This window comes from Argiope bruennichi, chromosome 10 (assembly GCF_947563725.1).
Source record: "Argiope bruennichi chromosome 10, qqArgBrue1.1, whole genome shotgun sequence".
Taxonomy (NCBI): domain Eukaryota; kingdom Metazoa; phylum Arthropoda; class Arachnida; order Araneae; family Araneidae; genus Argiope; species Argiope bruennichi.
Window position 1 is genome coordinate 35,197,976 of NC_079160.1, and position 22,326 is coordinate 35,220,301.

Below are 22,326 nucleotides of genomic sequence, written 5' to 3' on the forward strand. Positions count from 1 at the left end.
ATCCGGAAAGAAGAATTATATACATATGTAATGATATTTTAAATTTTAATTTCAATTTAATTAATTTCCAAGATTTTATCTTAATTTAGCCCATAGTAACTTCATTCTAAAAATGTTCTCTTATTTCGTGATCCAATTCCACTTTCTCTACTTAATTAATTCAAGATAAGCTTTAAAAAACTGCTGAATCGGCTAAACACCGACACTTTCACACGCTCGGCGTGAAGGGGTAAAAAATGTCCAGTAAGCACATTCTTTTTTAAAAGATCCCTGTGCTTCCCTTACATGTGATTGACATGCGGCAGAAATCCCTATCAGAATCTTAATAATACATTAGCACTGTAAAGAAATATTTTCCCTATCAATTTCTCTGGTTATATAAGACCAGGGATAAAATGCCCAAGAGCTTTTCCCTCATTCCTTTTCTGTGTCGTTCTGTGTGCTCATCGCTTGTATATATGCTTGCTTCAATATGAAATAAAACGACGTCACGAAATTAAAAGTATCTTCATTGTCTTTAAACTACATCATGCTTCACATAAAAATTGCTTACATATATATATATAAAATACCGTGACTTTACAAAAACGAAGCAAACGCACTGCCTTTACTGTCTTGCCAATAATGACCGCTGTGCACAGTAAAATCGTTAAAAAGTGATAGTTATCGGATTCTGAAAGGAACAGTATACTTGTGTATTTTCGATGTCGATACACTGTTTTAATATTTTCAGAATTTAATATCAATTTATCGTTATTGAAATTAAATTTAATTTCGCAACAATGACACTACCTGGCATTGAGTCTGAGAGACTCTAAATCATAAAGTTAAATAAAATAAAATATTTTTTTAAAAATTTTCTGTTCTTTAGTATACTAATAAGAATTTGTTTTTAAGAATTATTTTTTGTAAAATAATAAATATAAATTAAGGCCTTTTAATTTTTGAATCATTAAGAATGTTTACTGCACCCAAGTTCTTTTTATTGTGTTTAATAATTGCAAGCAAAAGTTATTAAGATTTTTTGATTGGTTGAATTTTATGGTGCTGCTGTCAGATTTTATTAGATTGCATAAAATATATGAAAATTGGCCAAGAAAATCATCGTAATATAACCATTTCAATAAAAAAAATCCTTTGTTTTCCTTTTTGCTTTCGAAATGAAATGGAATCACAGAATTTTTTTTTTGTTCTGTTTATAGATATGTTGCGAGGAAAAAAAAATGATACCAAACATTTTGCCTCAATATAAACTTTAAATTAATTTAATTAATTAAAAATTTAAATCATTTAATTCATTCATTCATTAAAATTTTATTCATTTAATTTTAATTATTTCAAGTGAGAAATTAATTTGATTTTAAAATTTGGCTTTTTTGTTTATGAAAAAAATAGGAAGTACCTGCGATATTTAAATGATCTTAATTATTTTAAAGATTATCAAATATAAATTTAAAATAATAGCCATATATTTTTTATAATAATATCTTGTTTAGCAAGCCCAAAACCTTTCCCGATTATTAAAAACAATTAAATGTAATAATGATTTTTTTTTTCTTTCTCCATGTGATATAATTTTTTAGTTGAAAATATTAGTTCTCATAATCAGTTGAAATTTTCATATATATTTTTTAATATTAAATGCCAGGTGAATGTGGGTTGTACAACTCAGTGCTCTAATTTCAAGATTTTTCTTACTGCAGTATGAACAATAATATCGTCAATTAAATTGCCGCAGTACTATAAACTGAATTGACTACGTTCTGAATCATGGTCAAGTGATAAATTTTTCATCCATTTCCATTTCAGTTTTTCAGTCGAAAGCATTGTTATACCTTTCAAAAAAGAAAGAAACGAATTACGTCTTAAACTGAAATCAAAATAATGGTTATTTAGACACTTTTTAAAATTTTAGGAAACTTTTGTTAATTCTGAAATTTTTGAATAACTTTTGAAGCATTACCATATTATTTTTGATTTCTTTGTACATCATTTCAAAAAAGAAAAAAAAAAATCTATGCAAAGAAAATATAGAAACGTTTGGACCAAGTACAAAGGAATTTCTCCTCCAATTCATTCAACTGAATTTGAATGAAATTGCTTTGTATAGACCGAAATATGAATAAGAAAGTTTTTGAAATATTCAAACAATTATTAAACAGGTTTGGAATCGGAGAAATTCATTTATTGCTTTTCAAAAAGGATTCATTTAGCAAATAATATTTATAAATAGGTAAATATAAAACTTCTATAAACACGAGATTAAATACATGTTCTGCATTAATAAGCAAGCGTATATTAAAAAGAAATGAATAGGAATAAGTTATGCAAAACGTTCTAAATATCATAATCGAACAATGCAGTATTTCATCCTTGCTTGATAGAAATCCGTGGGAGGGGGAAGAAAAAAACAACGAAGGCTCACAATCGAAGTCTATTTTAACAATTATATTAATTTTAAATTTATTGAATTTATTTCTGATTTATTATTAAATAATTTTATTTATTTATTTTGCCAAAAAGATAAAAACAGAAACAATCTTAAAAATCTTTTTTATCAGATATTCAATATCATTGACCATACAAGAAGACACTAATTTGATATTCAAAATGTATTATCTGCTTTGTTTTTAAGAATTCAAATTGTGAAAGAAAATTCAAATTAAAGGAGTTAAAGCAAATCGAATCTGAAACTTGATTACAAAAATTTGAAAATTGGCTCAATATTCACAGGGTAGTTTACAAAACTCAGTATTTTCTATGTTGTTGAAATCGCACAATTAGTAAAAATTCTGAAATATGTAAATCAGTTATTACATTAACATTTTTTAAAACCTTAGATTTTAATTCTCTCTTTTTTTTAAATAATTAAACATTTAAACCTCTTTACTACATCATTTCCACAAATCTTCGTTGCCTACAAATTCAGATTTTATTAAAATTTTTATTTAACTTTTTTTTAAAGTTTATTTTGATGGAATTTTGCAACTCACTTTTTGACTTTTCAGAGCATAAAACTTTGTACACTTATGTGTTCTTGTAGCCAATACACTATTTTTATATTTTAAGAACTTCATCATTTAGTTGATTAATTTAATTATTTGCAAGTAGTGTTCCCTATTAGTGAATTTACGTAAAATTGATTCAAATTCCTAATTTATCATAAATTACAGTTCGAAAAGTAATTATTTGAATAAAAAAAATGTCAAAACAATTTAAATAACAATAACAATAAAAGACAATAATAATACTATTTTTTTAGCACACAGTTAATAAAAACATTTTTAAAAACTGTATCAATTTTTTCAAAGTTAATCAAAATGATTGTTTAAATTTAAGTGCACCATAGTTAAAACACCGACTCTTGCATTAGCAAATTAAAAAAAAAATTAATGGTTTTTACCTATAAAAATCCTATGGTATCCGTGCTTCAAAACGATGAGTTTATAAACCGTAAGTAGTTTCATAAAAGTTTTTTTTAAAAAAATCATTTCCCATACCGCCATCTTTTTTTTTTTTTTTATCTATAGTGTTAAAGCATAATTTGTAAGAAAAAAAAAATATTACATTGCTAAACTTCTTCTAAGTATAATAAAAACAAAACAGACAAGGGAAAAAAAAAAAAGACGTATTCCATACAACAAACTTTTTTTAGGTGTAAAATGCAAAGAATTTCCATAATTGTAAAAGGAGATTTAGAAAACTGTATTCGATTGTATCATATACTGAAGAATTTCTTAAGCGGGAAAGAAAAAAAAAAAAACCCGATTCCAACAGTGTTGCTAGAATTTTATTTTCATTCAAAACAAAAGACCGATTCTAACAGTGTTACTACGATTTCATTTTCATTACAAACTAGAAAACTCAAATTCTTCTTTAAAAGAATTTGAAATAAAGACAACAGTTGTATTGAGAGGTCAAAAGTGAGGAAGTTAAACCTAGTGCGGAATCAAAAGAATTTGTTGATGAGATCACGAAGACGTGGAACAAAAAGTACAAGGAATAAAAAAGGCGACTGTCAAACAGAGCTAAAAAAATTACTTAGTAAATCTAGCAAAAGATTCTTACCTGCTTGTTAAAGGAAAAAGGAGAGGGTAAAGCAAGGAGTTCCATGTTCGCTAATTATACAGCTAAGCCTAATCCAGATTATACGCGAACGATTTTTTTCACACTTCTTCAAATCATAAATAGGAAGATTTACCGAAGGGTTGCCAACGTCGAGAGCGGAATAACGCGAAATAAAATAGCAAACGATTTTTCTTTCGGACCGCCATAGCTGATTTTTCTGTAAGGTTGACAGCTGAGTATTTTACAACCTCATCCGAGGTATTTCTTGGTGTGAGGTTCTGAGTTTTTTGTTTTATTATTTTTATTTTGCCTTTAACACCTGCATATAATTCTTTCTTTCGTTCTTTTCTTATGTATTTTCATTTTTTTTTATTATTATTATTTATAACTTTGTTCTGGGTGTAAAAACGTCTGATAAGGAAGTTGGAATGAAGATGAATTAATTATTTTAATACGAATTTCTTCTTCGGGTCAATATGCAGTGGAGAATTTATGAATGAATCATTCTGATTGAATCAAAAAATTGAGTCGATTATAGGGAGAGGGGGAAGGGAGAAGAAATATAGCTTATATGCGTAATGAGAATTTCTTAGATAATCCTTTTACTAAACTATTATTATTTACGAATGGAATTTTGGAATAGATTTTATCAGTTGAATCTTGCTTACAAATGATTCGAATTCGGATTGCAGATACAATTTTAATGTAACTAATATGCTGCTTGTAAAAGAATTAAAACGTATCGCTATTTTTTCTTTATGCTCATTAATTTCTTTCACTCTTTTTAGTTTCTAAAGACGAACACATGAGAAAAATTCTTTTTGTTTCTTTAATTTTTTTTTCGCATTCTTCGTAAATCGTAAAATAGAATTTAGAATAGAGTCAGTTTAATTGTGACTTTGTAGTCACAACTCGCATGTCTCTAATTTCACATTGTTAGTTAATGATGTGACGTCAGACCCTTTTTAGCCTTGAAAAAAAAATGTGCAATTGATTTTAAAAGTAATATGGGCATTTCCCATTATAGTTCTACATTAAACGCAATTCAATTTACTAATTGAATTACCCATATGTCTTTTCAGTTCGTTTCATAATAAAATTGGTTATTTTTAAATTTAAGTTTCAACATAGTGCTAGAATCCTTTTAATATATAACGTTATAAAGTCTCCATAAGCTTTTGCTCATAATTCTGAATTATAAATTTTTAACGGAAGCTTTATCGGTATAGTGTGTGAAAAAAATATTTAATAAAACAATACGGCAGATAGGTCTTAAAAATTAAATTGAATGATATGTAGTTGATTTTATTATTTAGAAAAGCTGTAAATATTCAGTATCTTATGACTTTAAACCAGCAATTCTTGCATATATACAAATTTATTTCTTGTATCTCGGAAATGGCTCTAACGACTCGGTTCCAATTTTAGATAATTTTTTGCTTTTTAATTTTATCCATATAGGTGTTTTTCCTGAAAACACGCGAGTTTACACACACACACACACACACACTTTTTATAACTAACTATTAGAGTCTTCTATTTGCTCTCATGCTGACAATGCCATATGGCGCCATCTCATAAATTTTTGTGGTACTTACATTGTTGCCATAAGATAATAACCTACAGGTACCTCAAAATTTTGTGAGATGGCGCTATATGACATTATCCGAATATGAATACGTTCGGCTCACATCCAATAGCAACAATGAAATGATTGTATTAACCAATTCGAATAACATGTTAAACTAATTGCATTCATGATTTTGTTTATTTAAATGACCAGCTCATATGTAGGTAAAATTGAAAAATATCCATATGTAATCAGTATGTCATACATATCTAAATCACCCCCCCCCACAGAAAAAACACGATTTTACAAGAAACTGCTGAGCGAAGCCTGGTCTCCCTGGTATTATGATTAAAAGGTATTAAATTAAAATGAAAACTGTAGCGACGGCCTATATTCATGATGCTTGGCTACTTTATTTGCTAGCTTTTGGCGCTGAAATTTTCACTACAGCTTTTTAAAGTATAAATTTTCACTAGAACAATGCACGATTGTTAGTGGCCCCAATAATTTATTTGTTTTTAGTCAAAATTATGGCGTAGAAAGCTAAAGTGCTTATTCTGTAATGCAATCTAAAAGAACTCATCACAAAACTGTTGCTTCTCAGCTTTTTTTTTTTTTTTTTTTTTTTTTTTTCCCTTCAGCATTATTCTTTTTTTGGGTGCCTTAGGGCTGCGCGTCTGGCGTTAAAGTAATAGAAAAATCCTCCTCTCAGCGAAACGGCATACGAAATGCTGCAGAATTGTGAACGAAACTCTAACCAGCTCAACTTAAATAGCTGTCATTAATTACCCAAACGTGACAACCGACTTGTTTTCGAGCCTGAGAACTGGCCAAGAACTTCCGACGAACAAGAAACCGAACCTTTGGAGAAACGAAAAAGAAATAAAAAAAGAGAAAGGGGAAATAAATTGCCGTTCAGGGAATTGACTTGGAAAAAGCCGTTCATCACAAGTGAACCGCGGAAACCAATCGTGTGTACGGGAGTGGATTTGTGGCTGCACAGATGGCCGAAAGGGTCAACAGGCAGCGAGGGTTGACCTCCCCTTGACTTCGTCGAGTGCCTTATGCCGCTTCCAAGGAGGCGGCGACGAGAGAAACTGCTCCCAAATAATAAGCATGATTTTGTTGAAAACTTGGGAGAAACTTCCGCAAGATATGAGGGATGGCAGGGATAAGGGAGCTTAGTCAAGGAAGGGAGAATAGTGGATGTTCCAGAAGCTAGTTGTAGAGAAAGCCTTGAAAACAGAAGAGTAGAGCATTGATTTCAGTTTAACTACAAATATGATGAGGATGACTTAAAGAAAAATGCCATATTTCTGCAATGGCATAGCAAGGTAAAAGATGCTAGATGTATAATATAGTTTTTCGCCCTCCTTAAATGTCATCAGTGATATAATAAATACAGATGACGCCCAAATGGCATTTCCGTTTTTAAAAAAATGGATGTACAAGCATTAATGCTTTGTCCCAATGGCGTTCGGGGCATCCTTGTCCACCCAGTCACTATGCCTCTATGATCCAGATAGCACTTATTTATTTTGCAAAATGTATATTATATATATAAATGTCAATTGATGCCTTTAATTGATATATAAAATACCAATAAAAGGCATTAATTGATTAAATTTTCGTTTTATAAATTACTTTTGGATACAATAGAACCATATTTAGAGCTTTTTTTTAGCCGAGTAAGGTGAACAACATGCAACTTTTACCGTATTGTCAATTTTACTTGAAGTTGACTGTAAACTGTTGCATGATTTAGTTTAGTTATATTAACGCCTCATTTTGAATCAACTCAAAAACTATGAGGGGCCGAACTTTATAAATTTCAACCACGATCAGAAAACGAAAGCGACACCTGAGCCAGTATCCCATCTCAGAATTTCAGCAAAAAAACAGCAAGAAATCAAGATTTATCAAATTTAAGTTTGTCAAATTTAATATATTCTAGGACCGAATGTATAGTGGATCTTTAGAGGAAACGGATTTCCTGCGGCAAGACCTAAATATAGAGGACCACGGCGTTGTCTCTCGACATCATTAATAGTTGGATTTTCTTACCTAATTATTATTTTTCCTTCATAAATGTCAAATGCGTTGCCTAGAAACAAGCCATCCTATGCCAATAAATCCAACTATTACTGACGCCAAAAATCAGTGCCACGGCTTTGTTGCATTTAAAAACTGTTGGCATCTAGGAACCTCGTCAGGTATTGGCTACTTCCAGATAAGGCAATCGATATCTGTCGCAGCAAACATACAGCATGGCAAGAAAATCGAACTATCTGTGACATCAAAAATCAACGCCGTGACCTTCTGTATATCGGAAATGTTGTTTCCAGACCCGAAACCAAGACTTTTCCAACAAGTCACCGCACCCTTGTAAATGTTACATGGGACAAAAAAAAAAAAAAAAAAAAAAAGAATAATACAATTAAATCCGACCGAAGATCTTAATCCTTCTGAAATTACTACTGGGATCAGCTATCGTCAATCAATTTATCAAATTTCTTCTTAAATGTCGTCTGGAATGTTGCCATGCAGATTACAGAATGAGAAAAAAAAAAAAATTATATAAGAAGGGTAAGTAATGCGGATGTGTATTTTTGTTTTATCGGACTTTAATAGCAGCTGCCTTATCTCACGACTGGCCATACTTTTTGCCTCGGTTGATAGAAGAGTTTCAGGCCGCTCATTCCCCATCGTGGGAGATTAGCGATGCAGTGACCCAATAAAAACCCAACCGGGCTCATCAGGGAAGGGTTTTTAATAATTTGTTAAAAAAGAACCGCTCTTCCACGCTCCAGAGGGGCTTTTAATTAATTTTATTGGGCATGACGGTACGCTCCTCAACTGCCGTCACGAAGTTGTTAACTTAAATATCGGGAGGAACAGCAGGTGATTAAATCTTCCCCCCTTTTGAGATGCTTAACAAGATTACTTCTCGTTTCTGATCTTATCTCAGAAACACGGGCTGCCGGGGCATGGCCTGTTAGGAGAGAATCAAGACTGTTACTGTCCCGTTGCGTTAAGTCGGTAGAGCAGCAAAAGAGATTTATCTAGCCAGTTGAGATAATGATGGAATATTTGGGTAATCTTAGAAGATCTATTCATTTTTTTTTCCTAATCAGCAGCCATTTCTAATTAAAGAAGCTGACAGATTCGAGAAGAGCTATTGAGTGATGACAATATTACTTTATAAGAAAAATCCCATCAGAAATTGTGACTTTCAAACTGTTTGTCAGTTAGAAAACTACATTTTAAATAGACAAAAATGACATTCTAATTGTTTTTCATTGGTATAAGATATTTCCAATGCATACATTTGCCCAAAATTAAAATTTCCAACCCATTTTTCATTAAAACTGTATAAGCTTTTAGACTTCGGTTAAGTAAAAATCAAAACTTCCCCAAAGATGAAGATTTTAAAAACAGGAACATTAAAGCACCCCATCTTTTCGAAATCACATAAAAATAAGATTTGGTGTGTTTTTTTAGTGTGCCTGTGGGGGCTAGGTGCTTCCTTTTTCATTATTCAAAGCAAAATAATACAAAAAAAATCGAGTAAAAGACAAATATGATTGATATAGTGACCAGAAACACAATTAAAACCATTTAAGAAAATACAATCTTTGTAGTCAAGAGGTACTAAGTACTAGTCCACCTTGTATGCAGAAATGAAATATTTATTGGTACAATATTTATATTATCCGCAAGGAAAAAGATGCCAAATTTATGCATTAAATATTTTCAATTAGGTTATTTCTTACAGAAAGTGCAAAAACTATTTAAATGATGGTAGGTAATAAAATATTTAACTTATACTAGAATCATACTTATGACATAAAAATGGTAAATGGACCTCGGAGTTTTTATTATTATTATTATTATTACATCGTCAAAAAATTCGAACTCGAGATTTTGACGAATCTCCATCTTTCAGATTTCCACTAGTACATGTGGGGCCGCGGTGGCCTGGTGGTAAGGTCTCGGAACCGGAGGGTTTCAGGTTCGTGACCCTATTCCACCGAAGAACCGTCGTGTAAGGGGGTCTGTTGCACGTTAAATCCGTCATGACGAAACGTCCTCCCGCTGGTGTGGTGTGGAGAGGGGGATGCCAATTCAGGTGTCGTCCTCGTCATCTGACCGCGGTTCAAAATTACGAGGTCCGTCCCAAAATAGCCCTAATGTTGCTTTAAAACGGGACGTTAATATAACTTAACCAAACCATCCACTAGTACATTTCAAAAAGCACATTTTTGGAGTTATATTTGTCTGCGTATGAGCACAGGAAGGTTGGTTGTTCGATTACAAGTGAGTTTAAAACTACAAAACATAAAGAGCTAAATAGATAAAATATGGTGCACAGTTTCAGCATCTGAGATGTAGATCTGTATCATATTTTCAACCAAAACTTTCCGTAGGTTGACTGTCTGTTGGTTGTTACTTTCGCATGTGTGGAAGCGCAATTCATAAACGAAACTACTTAAACCAATAAAATTCGACATATAATCTTGCGATTACAGTTGTAGTTCCACGTCAAATTTTTGGTTCAACCGGTTGGAAAAAAAGCATTCAAAATACGCGTTCGCGCTATAGATTCATTAAAGGTGTTATATTCATGACAAAGTTCTATACAAACTATTGTACAGTAATGTCATACAAGGCATTTGTGGACTTACCCAAAGTCCATAATTTATGCGGGGGGGATATTACCTTAATTGGACAGCATGTGAGAAAGTTTCGAGGAAATCATTCTCTTTTTTTTAACATTTCACTTCATATTGAAAAGGCTAAATAAGAATGTACAGTTGGCCTCCTTTCTGCTTCTTAAAATTGTCACCCAAGCATTCTTATTTTCTTTTCCCCCTCCCCTCCTTCCTATAACTCGTATCTTTTTTTTACCTTGAGATTTTTGATTTAAAATGTGTATTTAATGTATTAATGTTATATCTTCAAAATGTCGTTTCTGAAAATGGTGCCCCTTAATGCATACGACTATTCCTCTTTTAATACTTCACTTATCTTTGGATTAACTGAATAGTTAATTGAGAAGAATTTCACTGTCAAAGATCCAGTAACGTTACTTCATCTAAAATGTTTTAGTTTTTACAATCTCTATGAAAAATAAAGATTTTTTATGAATGTATTGGCACTCTACTGAACAGACAGTTGGACCCACAGCTATCTAATATGACACATATTCACCTACGGCAGTGAGAACGTGCACTGTTTTGACATTTTGATTGTTTTTTTCTTTGAAAATTTAATAAGAATTTTAATTAAAAATTAAATTAATTAGAATTTTAATCAATTAAAAGCTTATCTGAATTTTGGGTGGTTTCCGAGGTAACTTCTGGAAATATTATTGCACAAAATAAATTTTATTTCGTTCGAAATTAAAAAAAAAATCTTTGTAATGATACCAATTTAATTGTCGTGCAAATGTTTGCTAATTTTTGGTAATTAATTATTTAAAAATATCTTTTTTTTTTGTCTAGTTTTCAATGATTGATTATATTGTTGTCATGAAATTCAAACCGTTTCATTCTTTCATTAAATATTTAATCACACGATTTTTCTTTCATCATTGAAAGTCAAACAAGAAGGAGTCTTTAATATCTGTGGGATTTATATAAGGAATATGATGGAGAAGTTTCAATGCTTCGAAAGTTAAGTACCGATGTTTTTAACAGCGCTATGATGCCATGGAACTGGTCTCCATCCTGCACTAAATAAAAGAAAGCGTGTGTAAGATTATGGAAGAAAAGAGCTTTAATGCCTGATATGTTGATGTTTAAAAGTAATTTGTTAACCGAATCATGGATTTGAAGTCATGCGTAAGAGACTCAATTGAAAGTAAAAGTAACCAGTATTACCGGCGAACCAGCTGGTTGCAAAAGATGATTGTATTTTATGAATTACAGTCAAAGCTGGTGAAAATGAAAATTTCGGGGGAAAAAAATTCCACAATGCCCATTCCTTAATACAATTTTAAGGAAGTGCATTTAAATATAAGATAAGTAACACAAAGAGGGAATTAATTACTAAAATATAATAAATGTAAGCATTATGGGGGAAAAAAAGACGTGTTAAGTGTCCATTATGGCGTAAAGCAATAATCTGTGAAGATAAGTGCTGCAAAACAAAATTGAGAACATCAGCAACGACATTATCCACCGTGCTTGGATGATTTATGCATCATACACATAGATACTGACTTTTTTCTCACAATTTTCATGGCTAGTTAACTTTCTCAAATAACAGCCGTACTCTAATTATGCTTATGCTGTTAGTTTTAACGAGGCAAACTGTTCTCGCTACATTCCTTTATGCCCAACTAACTGCTGCCACAAAGACCCCCGTCTTCGATATGCGGTTCATTCGAAAGGATGATGAGGGGATGGAGGGGGGTGGTATGGAATTCGAGGGGTACCCGCTCGCACTCTCTTAATCAACTTCTTTTGCGGGGAGTCAGATTTCACAGTTTACGGTTAGCCTTATGGCGGCCTAAACTCTCTGTGATCCCATTATGCAGTTATGGCCCGGTGGGTGCCAGTTATGCTTTTTGCAGCTGTAAACACGTCACCCACCCCATCAACTCGCAAAGGGCGGGGGGAGGGGGGATTTTTTTTTTCTTTGCACGCTGCAGAGAGTATCCGTTCCCCTTTATTTATTTATTTATTGAATGTTTTCCCTTGTAAATAGCGGTTTCTTTTCCTGGTGATATTAGTAAAATAAACTGCGGAAATTTTGTAAAAAGATGACATTTGAACTTTATGATCCTTTAACTTTGTTTCCTGAGCAAAGAATTGATTTATTTTTATAATTTTATATGACACCCAATATCAGTTGTGGAATTCCTACTTGCTCGCTCTAAGCCATTGTTATCTTGAACTTTATCCTTAATTTTTTAAATTTTTGTTTAAGAAAAAGTATGTAACTAAGTTTTCAGAAGAAACAGCTCATATTAAAAATAAGCAGAAAATTTTAAACTTTAAAAACTTCAAAATTCAATTTACAACTGTGGCGGTTACCATAACTCTACTACCTTCTCTTTTGATGCAACAGATGGCGTTACCTTATTAACATCAAGATATATTTCCCATGATCCTTCCTCAATAATTGTTCCTGAAACTCGTCTCTTATTTTCATCTACCTCATAATGAAGTTATAATGAGTCTCGCCCCTTTACACAACAAGTTTAACAGATTTTTAATCATTGGAAAACAAGTTTAACATTTTTATTTTAGGCCACATACATTTAGTTAATTTTTAGTAGATTCACATTAGAATTTGAGTTCATAAGCATACCATAAATTTCGTGTATTCCTACAATTGGTTGAAATCTAAATCGAAGTAATCCAGCTACTAGGATATATCATCGGATTATTGTTAGGATATCGAGACATAATATCACCACTTATTTTATGAAACATTTGTATGAAAAAAAAAATAAGAAAGGGGTAAAATATATATAAAACAATTTAATAGAAAACAACCAGGTTTTCTGAACTTTTAATAAAAACAAGTGGCTAAGTGGTGGACGCTAACAAGTGCAAGTATGGATTTGGATTGTGAAATTGGATAAGGCCGAATTACACCCTTTAGGACACTTAGACAATGCAAATCTGTCCCCCTCCTCCTTTTCCATCTTATCTATGCCGGATATTTTTTGGTATAAATTTAAATGCTCTATATAAATAGTTTTAAGTAGCGCAATCCGACAAATTGACTTAATATTTAATTACTAGTCTCTTTTGTGAGAGATGATTTCAATATTCTTTCATATCAAAAAACATTCCAGATTCAGATTTAAAAGCTATTTCAAAATTTTTGAACGAAACATTTTGAACTCACTCTAAATACTATTTAGATAGAGAACAGATTTTTTTAAAATTATAAAGCAACAATTTTTTAAGAATATTTAAGTAACATAATATGTTGTTATTTCTTATGGCACTTGTCATAGACAAGCCCGCTGATGAAAATAACATACCTATAAAATTTTAAATGATAATTATTTAGAGGTAATTGAATAAAGTTGTAAAATGTTAACAATTTATTTAAAACACGAGTGATTAAATCAGGGCGAGTGCGCAGAACTCTTGAAAATTAGATGAAAGTTTAAAATTAAAATACTTACAAAATCTTGCAAAAAACATTTTTTAAACTTTGGACACCCCTTAATGTTATAGAGCCCTTTTATAGCTGCTTAGTTTGAGTATTTAATTATAGGCCATAGGAAGGTAGTATGAAAAATCATTAAAACGATTATTATTATTATTATTATTTAAGTTTCAAACAGGAAGTAGGAAGAACTATGAACAAAATGTTTCAACAGAATGAGGAAACGAATGAATTATTTGAAGAGAAAAATCAAAAAAGTTTATGTCCGATAAAAAAAATATCGGCACAAAAAAATGATAATAAATAAAGGAATACTCTTGCGTTAAAAATTGTTACGCACTCGAAAATTGCTGGAATCATTAATAGAACGAGATGGAAACTATCATCCGGCCAAATTTGCTTAAGAATCTTAACATCTTACGCTAAATTTTATCTTTTTTCTTCAAGATTAGGGGGTTTCGCCCCTTTCTCGCTTTCGCTCGCTAATCTCTATGTTGTCCAATATAAGGCTAAATCCTAGGGACGGGTACCGCCAAATTTGGCTCCAAACTTTAAAAATAAAATCGCCAGCGTCTCTTGAAAATAGTCATAATATTGAGAAATAAAATTCTGAAGATTACAGCGTCCGTGGGGCTTGGGGAGAAAAATTTGGCGGAAAATCGCCAAATGGTACCCGTCCGTAGAACTGTACCCAATATTATACCAGATATTCATCAGTTCCAGTTAGCAAGTTTTTAAACTCTATCAGCCATTCATACATTTTCCGATCGGCCTACTTCCAATTCAGAACTCAAAGCCCTACAACGAGGATATTAATTGCTCATTTCTCCATTTTTTAAATATTGATTCAATTTTTCATCTTTTGCCGCCAACGCAGCAATTTCACGACCAGTTTTTCTTTTGAAATTAGCAGATTCTCTCTCGGTCTTTCTTCGCCTTTTTTCTTCATCCGATATCGTTGGAATGGCCTATTACTATTTTTAAAAAAAACAATGCAGGGTTAACACGTGTATTGCTTAGGCATTAAGACAATTGCTAGCTGAATGACGTAAAATTTTCGTCACTCTAAAAAAGGTAAATAAACCGGAAAGCTATTCATTAGTTTTGTCACAAATGACGTGTTTAAAAGAGAAATTAACAAATAATATTTTTTAAACTCAGCTGCTGTTAATTTAGAGTTAATTAAAGCTTTACTTTTCCTTTTTCGTTACCATTTCTCCTTTAAGTGTAATATATATACTTACTTCATCATCATAATAATTTTCATTAAATATTTCAAACAATACTGGCAAAACAAACCTCAAATGTCATCTCATTATCTACCAATCACAAAGCGAATCAAATACAATTTTTATATATAAATATTCTTTATATAATAAGATATACACACAAGGAATGTAATAGAATAATTCCGCAAGTATTGTAAGAAAGTGGTGATCTATTAAAATCCAAAAGCGTCACTGATTTCTGCATATATATAAAAAAAATTGAAAGCTAAAAGCTCAAAAGCTAAATGAAAATCCCAATCCCCGCACGATTTTTTTTTCTTCTTAATTTTTAGTATGATCGACTTTTGTATAAATAAAATTAGATAAAACTCTTGAAAACTTTTCAACACAGAAAGAGCTGACAAAAATCTGGACTGTTCCATTAATTTGGAAGTCTAATAACGTTGTTTCAAATAGATTCATTTATGAGCTCGCTTGTCCGCAGCGTGCCCATATACGATTTCATTTATTTCTGCATTTAATTGCCATTTAAATTGATTATTATATTATTTCGAATGAACTGACAGCCGACATTCTGGCACTGATCAATGCCCGTCTTATTCTCTGAAAGTCAAATAAGTTCGAATGCATTGGCGTGGGTGGTCTTGGTTGTAAGGTGATACATCATATGTCAATCCGTCCACCTCTAGCGACCTCCAACGGTGAAAATTATCCATTTCACTGCTAAGTATAGCTTAACCCTTTTCCAATAATCCTTTTCCTTTTCACGAATGGATTTGAAAGCTAAAAATACCCGAAAATCCATTCGTTTGGTTTAGATACTGCCTGCATTTCAAATCACTTTTGTGGCACAAAAGATGTTTTCAGAAGGACATGCCTTCTTGGCCTGATCAATTGCGAGGTATTTTAGTCGGTAATCAATTTACCACATGAATGAAGGGTCTTAAAATTCCTGTATTATAAAAGTGGATTTTCTAGGAAATTCTCTCATTTAAAAGTAATAGAATGTTCAATCATTTTTAAGTTGAAATGTGAACCGATCATTTCAGGGTCTTGCCATGGATTATATGGGTATACTAGAAATGTAATCCTATGAAAAAATCCTATGGAAATTTTCTTTCTTGTTATTCATAGTATTCAGAAGTATTCAATGTATTCCAATGTAAGCGTCTTACATTTTTTTTTTTTTTTCCATTTAAAACATATGCCCCTATGCAGCTGTGTACAAAATGAAATGTGTAACCATGGAATAGTTGTTTTATCAAACAAATACAATATATTTATTATATTATTGGTTAAAACTATATATTATATTGTTTGAAAAATTCTTAATAAAATATGATAAGGGATGCCAAATATACAATACAAAAATTTTAAAAAAATTAAGTTTAGCTTCATTGTTAATATTTAAACGCGATAATGATCTGAAAATGATTGATTTATTCCAGAAAAGGCAATTTTAAAAAATGCGATCATTTTTACTGAAATTTTCTTTTAATAAACATTTTCAATTGTCCTACGCATAAACATAAAGCATAATTTAAATCCACAGGCTAAAAAACATGGATAGCTTTTATGTTTAATTTTACTGTACTGATTGGCGATGTATTACAACTCTTTGAATGGAAAACAAAGTCTGAAATAATTGCTTTTTTTTTTCAACTTAATTATTTAAATAAATGACGAAAACAAAAAATTAAGCTATGCATTAAAGATAAAATCTAAAATTTCCGACGGGTTTTATTAGTCTGTTAATAAATTCATTACTGTTTATCAAAACAAAAGAAATTTTATTTTTTAGTAGGATGCCATTGCTGTTCTTACTAGCTTAATTTTTTTCTTTTCATCTTCTTATAACTTACATTATTTAGAAGCCAATACATAAGATAAGCATCCATAATTGCTAACAAAAGAAATTTTATTTTTTAGTAGGATGCCATTGCTGTTCTTACTAGCTTAATTTTTTTCTTTTCATCTTCTTATAACTTACATTATTTAGAAGCCAATACATAAGATAAGCATCCATAATTGCTAACAAAAGAAATTTTATTTTTTAGTAGGATGCCATTGCTGTTCTTACTAGCTTAATTTTTTTCTTTTCATCTTCTTATAACTTACATTATTTAGAAGCCAATACATAAGATAAGCATCCATAATTGCTAACAAAAGAAATTTTATTTTTTAGTAGGATGCCATTGCTGTTCTTACTAGCTTAATTTTTTTCTTTTCATCTTCTTATAACTTACATTATTTAGAAGCCAATACATAAGATAAGCATCCATAATTGCTAACCAATTAGATTTTTAAAAAAATAGCGCGAATATGGTAACAGATAGTGTAAATATTATTTATAGTATTCATTATGTTTTAGATTTTATATTGCATAAAATAATAGACTCATAAATGTTATTTTTCTATCTGGCTATTATTAAAGCTGATAATTCACAGAATATTTTGAGAATTAATTTTAAAATTCACTTTTCTATCCTAGATATCATAAGAAGCTTAGATCGGTTTCAATAATTTGGTTTTGCTATAACTATGATTTTATGTTGTTGTTGTTGTTTCTTAAGGCACTTGTCATAGGCAAGCCAACTGACGAGGTCAGTGAAATGATTTTATAATTAGGATATATTAAAGACAACATATTTTTTTTTAAATTAAAGACTCAACATTTTTTTCAATTTTAAATGATTTCTGTTTGCTTGTATTTCATATTGCTTCGAAGATTTATAATATATCATTTCAATTGCTAATTGGTAGAGAGATTATATTATTTAGCATATGCTTTTAAAAAAGCAATGGGGCGCAATTTATTTTCTCATATACTTGCATTTTTAAAGCATCGCGAATGCATTTTGAGTATCTACTCTTTGATTTGGCATTATGAAATTTGATATTATTTGGATTTTACATTTCATACCTAATATCATCATTCTAATTTATTGGGCTTTAGAGTTATTGCGAACAAGACAGACAGACTAACATATTTCTAAAATTGGCTGATTGTTGTGGAGAATCAAGAAGCTCTGAAACGTGGCGATTCGTTGTTATCTTTAGGATGATTTATATATATTGATTTATATAGGATTATTATATAGAATTCTTGATTTATATAGGGTGATTATATAGGATTCTTGATTTATATAGGATTATTATATAGGATTCTTGATTTATATAGGGTGATTATATAGGATTCTTGATTTATATAGGATTATTATATAGGATTCTTGATTTATATAGGGTGATTATATAGGATTCTTGATTTATATAGGATTATTATATAGGATTCTTGATTTATATAGGGTGATTATATAGGATTCTTGATTTATATAGGATTATTATATAGGATTCTTGATTTATATAGGGTGATTATATAGGATTCTTGATTTATATAGGATTATTATATAGAATTCTTGATTTATATAGGGTGATTATATAGGATTCTTGATTTATATAGGATGATTATATAGGATTCTTGATTTATATAGGATGATTATATAGGATTCTTGATTTATATAGGATGATTATATAGGATTCTTGATTTATATAGGGTGATTATATAGGATTCTTGATTTATATAGGATGATTATATAGGGTTCTTGATTTATATAGGATGATTATATAGGATTCTTGATTTATATAGGATGATTATATAGGATTCTTGATTTATATAGGATGATTATATATATATATTTGGAATAATTGGAATACTTCTATACTAGACACATGGGGAAATAATAAAAAAAGAAAATAAAGAGAATTCTGCATTATTTCAGTTTGGAGTCAGGAAAGAAAATCATTTAATAGTTACAACTGCATTTTTTTTAAAAAAAACTTTCCTTCTTTTTCGAACCTTTCACTTCGATTCAATTCACTTCTAAAAGAAAGTTCATGTAAACATATTTGTTCGCTAATATTCTAATAGAATAAATTCTTTACATACAACACGCGATCAGAAGAATTTAGACCATGCATAAATTTAAGGACACCTATAAAGAACTGCGTAAGCAGTACATAAAGGAAACCAGAAAAAAAAAAATCTCCATCAATTCGTCTCGCCACACGATGGACTTTGTCCTCCCTTCATGGAGACTGCAAAACTGCTCTTTTTAAAAGTTTAAGTGGACAACAAAGAATTCGATAGACAGGGGATTCCAAAAAGAGAAAAAAGGAATAATAGAACTTCTTCCAACCGATTGGCTTGTGGCTAAAAAAGTCATCACCCGTCAACAACAACACGCTAAAGAGTGGGGAAAACACATCTCTCCACACCCTATGTACAAAATAACCCCCTAATTTGCAGCGAACATGCCTCGCCACAATGGAGTGCCACCCCGCAGGAAAGACGATTTGCTGGCAGTGCACAGCGGATTCCCGTTGTAATTCTTCGACCACACATGTTGCTGCTGTATAGAACCTATTCTTCGGTCACCCCCGAAGATCGTGCTCAAAAGCCCATGCACAAAGATATTCTCTGTGCTTTTTGAGTCACCCATCCCTCGGCGTACCACGTCAGTACGTCACGAGTTGGGCTTTGCATTCGAATTAAGAGTACACACGGGATTATTACGGGTTCTTTTGTGCGTTTCCATGTAGGGGGAGACGTTTGAATGGGAAAATTGTTACGTTTCGCAATCGCCCTGCAGCGAAGTTGTCCTTTATGAGGTTTTAATGTTGTTGGTTTGCCGTTTCTGTTACTCATTCTTGAATTATTAGTTTTTTTTTTTTTTCTCTGTCTGTGTATGTAGCTAAATCATAGTAAATATATTGAAGACAATATCTTACTCACAAAACGGAGACAAAAAAATAATTTAAGTAAGTTCTGAAGGAACGAACGTGATATTCGAGTTACATCATTTGCTTGGCGCAGAATTAGCTAAGAAAGAATGAGAAAGTCAGAATTTGGGAATTTAGTTTGAGATAAAACATGCTATGTTTAGTCATATCCTTTTACTGTATTCCCCCTTTAATTAATGAACGGAAGCCGATTCTAAGAAGCAAAAAAGAAGTTTCAGATTTTCAATCAAGATGCTAAGAATTGCTATCGAACAAAGGCAGTGCAACTTGGATGGTAATATATTCGCTTACAGACAGACTGGACTGTCAAGCTTCGATCTTGTATTAGTGTTTTTCTTTTTCAAAATAATTTTTGAAAGAAATAATTTAAAAAAGTTTTTCATTAAAATGTTAATATTTTTTATTCATAAAATAACTGTATACCTATAGTTGCTTTATGGTTGAAATTTAATTTTAAAATAATAAATGATTATAAATGTAACTTAACCCTTTAAAGGGCCATTTTTTTTCTAGTCACATTATGTTAAAATATTTTTAGGCTTAAAATTAGAATAAGATAAGGGATTCATTTAGCTCATTAGATAAATTTAATTTGATTCATTCATTAATTTGGTTAATTAATAATTAAGTAACAAATCAAGACATTTTGTCTGAGATAAAGAACTGAAGCATCTAAGTTTCTGACTTACTAAAAAAATTTGTCAGAACTGATGCCAACCTACATAATTTCATACAAAGATGGATAAATTTGGTGGGAAGCATACTTCCCACGGCCCTAGAAAGGGTTTAAATGGTAATAATAACTACAATTAGTCACATTATGAAATCGTGTAAGTATTTTGTACTATAAAATCACTATTTCTAAGTCACATATTTTGAGAACAATAGATTTCAAGCCACATTCACCAATATTATTGTTATACCTCAAATAAAGAAGAATCTAATACAGAGGGAGTTACAAAAAATATTATTTATCAGTTCTATTAGTAAATTTATTGCACTGCGATTAATTCATTACTGCAAAGAAATGTTCGTCTGCTTTTACCAGTTGTGAATGTCATCTTCTATGCTGCTGCATTCCTTATAAAGCATAAAATGCTCTTCGAACGTTTCAAAACTAAATATCTCAGTTAAGCTCTGGTTCACCGGTTGAAAAAAAATATGAAAGTGAATTCATGTAAATGTACATGTCTGTAGTCTACTAAAAAAGTTGAATGCCACTTTTAAACCTATCCGAATTTTCGACTATCCTTTTTCCTTTATACAGAAGTACAATTACAGTGGAATTTCAGTTATCCGGATTAACCAGGACTGAACTCATCCGAATAACTGAATATCTGGTTAATTGAAGAATTGACAAGAAAAACAGGTTGTTTCATAGAATTTCTTTGTTTATAATAGATTAATTTAAGACTAAAAATAGGGCCGTTGTCTAGGGCCGCTAGACTGAAAGGGATTCCGTAAGTTAATTAAAAAATGTTAATAGCCAAGTTGTAGAATAAAATTTTTAAAAGTTTTGAATTAAAAAATATTAGGATGATAGCGTGTGTAAACGTCGAAATATAGAAACCATAACCGTAACTTGCTATCGACTGACATTAAGGAAAACTTTTTTAGGTAAGTTTTTTGAAAAAATACTCCAGATTCACCATGAATTATTGCAAATATCAATATATGATCCAGGAGTTCAAAGGGCACGAAAAAAGTTCCTGACTTTATGGAATGAAATTTTTAAAATTTTCCTGGCTCACAAAAACTGCCATGATAGAACACAGTCATTGCGAGTTTGAACTCCTACTTTTACAGTTTTTTTTTTTTTTTCCTGGTGAACAATTCTAATTTTTTTTTTTCTGAGAGCCTTAATTAATTTTTAGATTTTCATTGATTCATTTCAAAAAGTTACTTTATAAAGGTCCGAATCTAATTATTTTTCATTTTTACTAAAATCAAAACTAATGCAATGATTCTTCATATTGTACTCATATTGATGTAGTTAAAGAAGCAATCGTAGGAAATTTTAAATAAGTTGTTCAAGAAAAGGAATTTTTAAAATTCTTCTTTAGAAAAGATTAATCCATGAACATTTTATGGGTTTTTTTTTAACGGTTTCAACATGCTGAAGTGCTTTCAAGCTGAAATTAAGTGTTTATAATTTGATAGAAATTCTTGCATGAAAATTATAATTTATCTTTTGATAAAAAGTCGAGATCTCATTGCATAATTTGATAGTTCTCTCTTCTCATTAATAGAAACAATAATCTCATAACCTTAAACTCAGTGTACCGTAAAGTGTCAAAACAATATCCTGAAATGTTCAGATAGAATTTTAAATAGAAAAAGTAACAAATACTTAGTTTCAGAAAAGAAATTTTTTTTAAAATTTTATAACTTTGTTTAAATAAACTATCTATTAAAAATAAAATTCTATTAAAACTTTTTAAAAAGTCGCTCGGAGATGCACATTTCCATCCTTATATTATATTATATATATAATATTATATATATATATATATATATGCCAAATTT

At 30.7% G+C, this 22,326-nt stretch overlaps 1 protein-coding gene across 2 annotated transcripts in view; it reads right to left on the reverse strand.

Annotated features, from left to right (window-relative positions):
• LOC129988321 (protein gooseberry-like) overlaps nucleotides 1-22,326 on the reverse strand; it is a 140,459-nt gene that overhangs the window by 56,661 nt on the left and 61,472 nt on the right. The window lies entirely within an intron of this gene.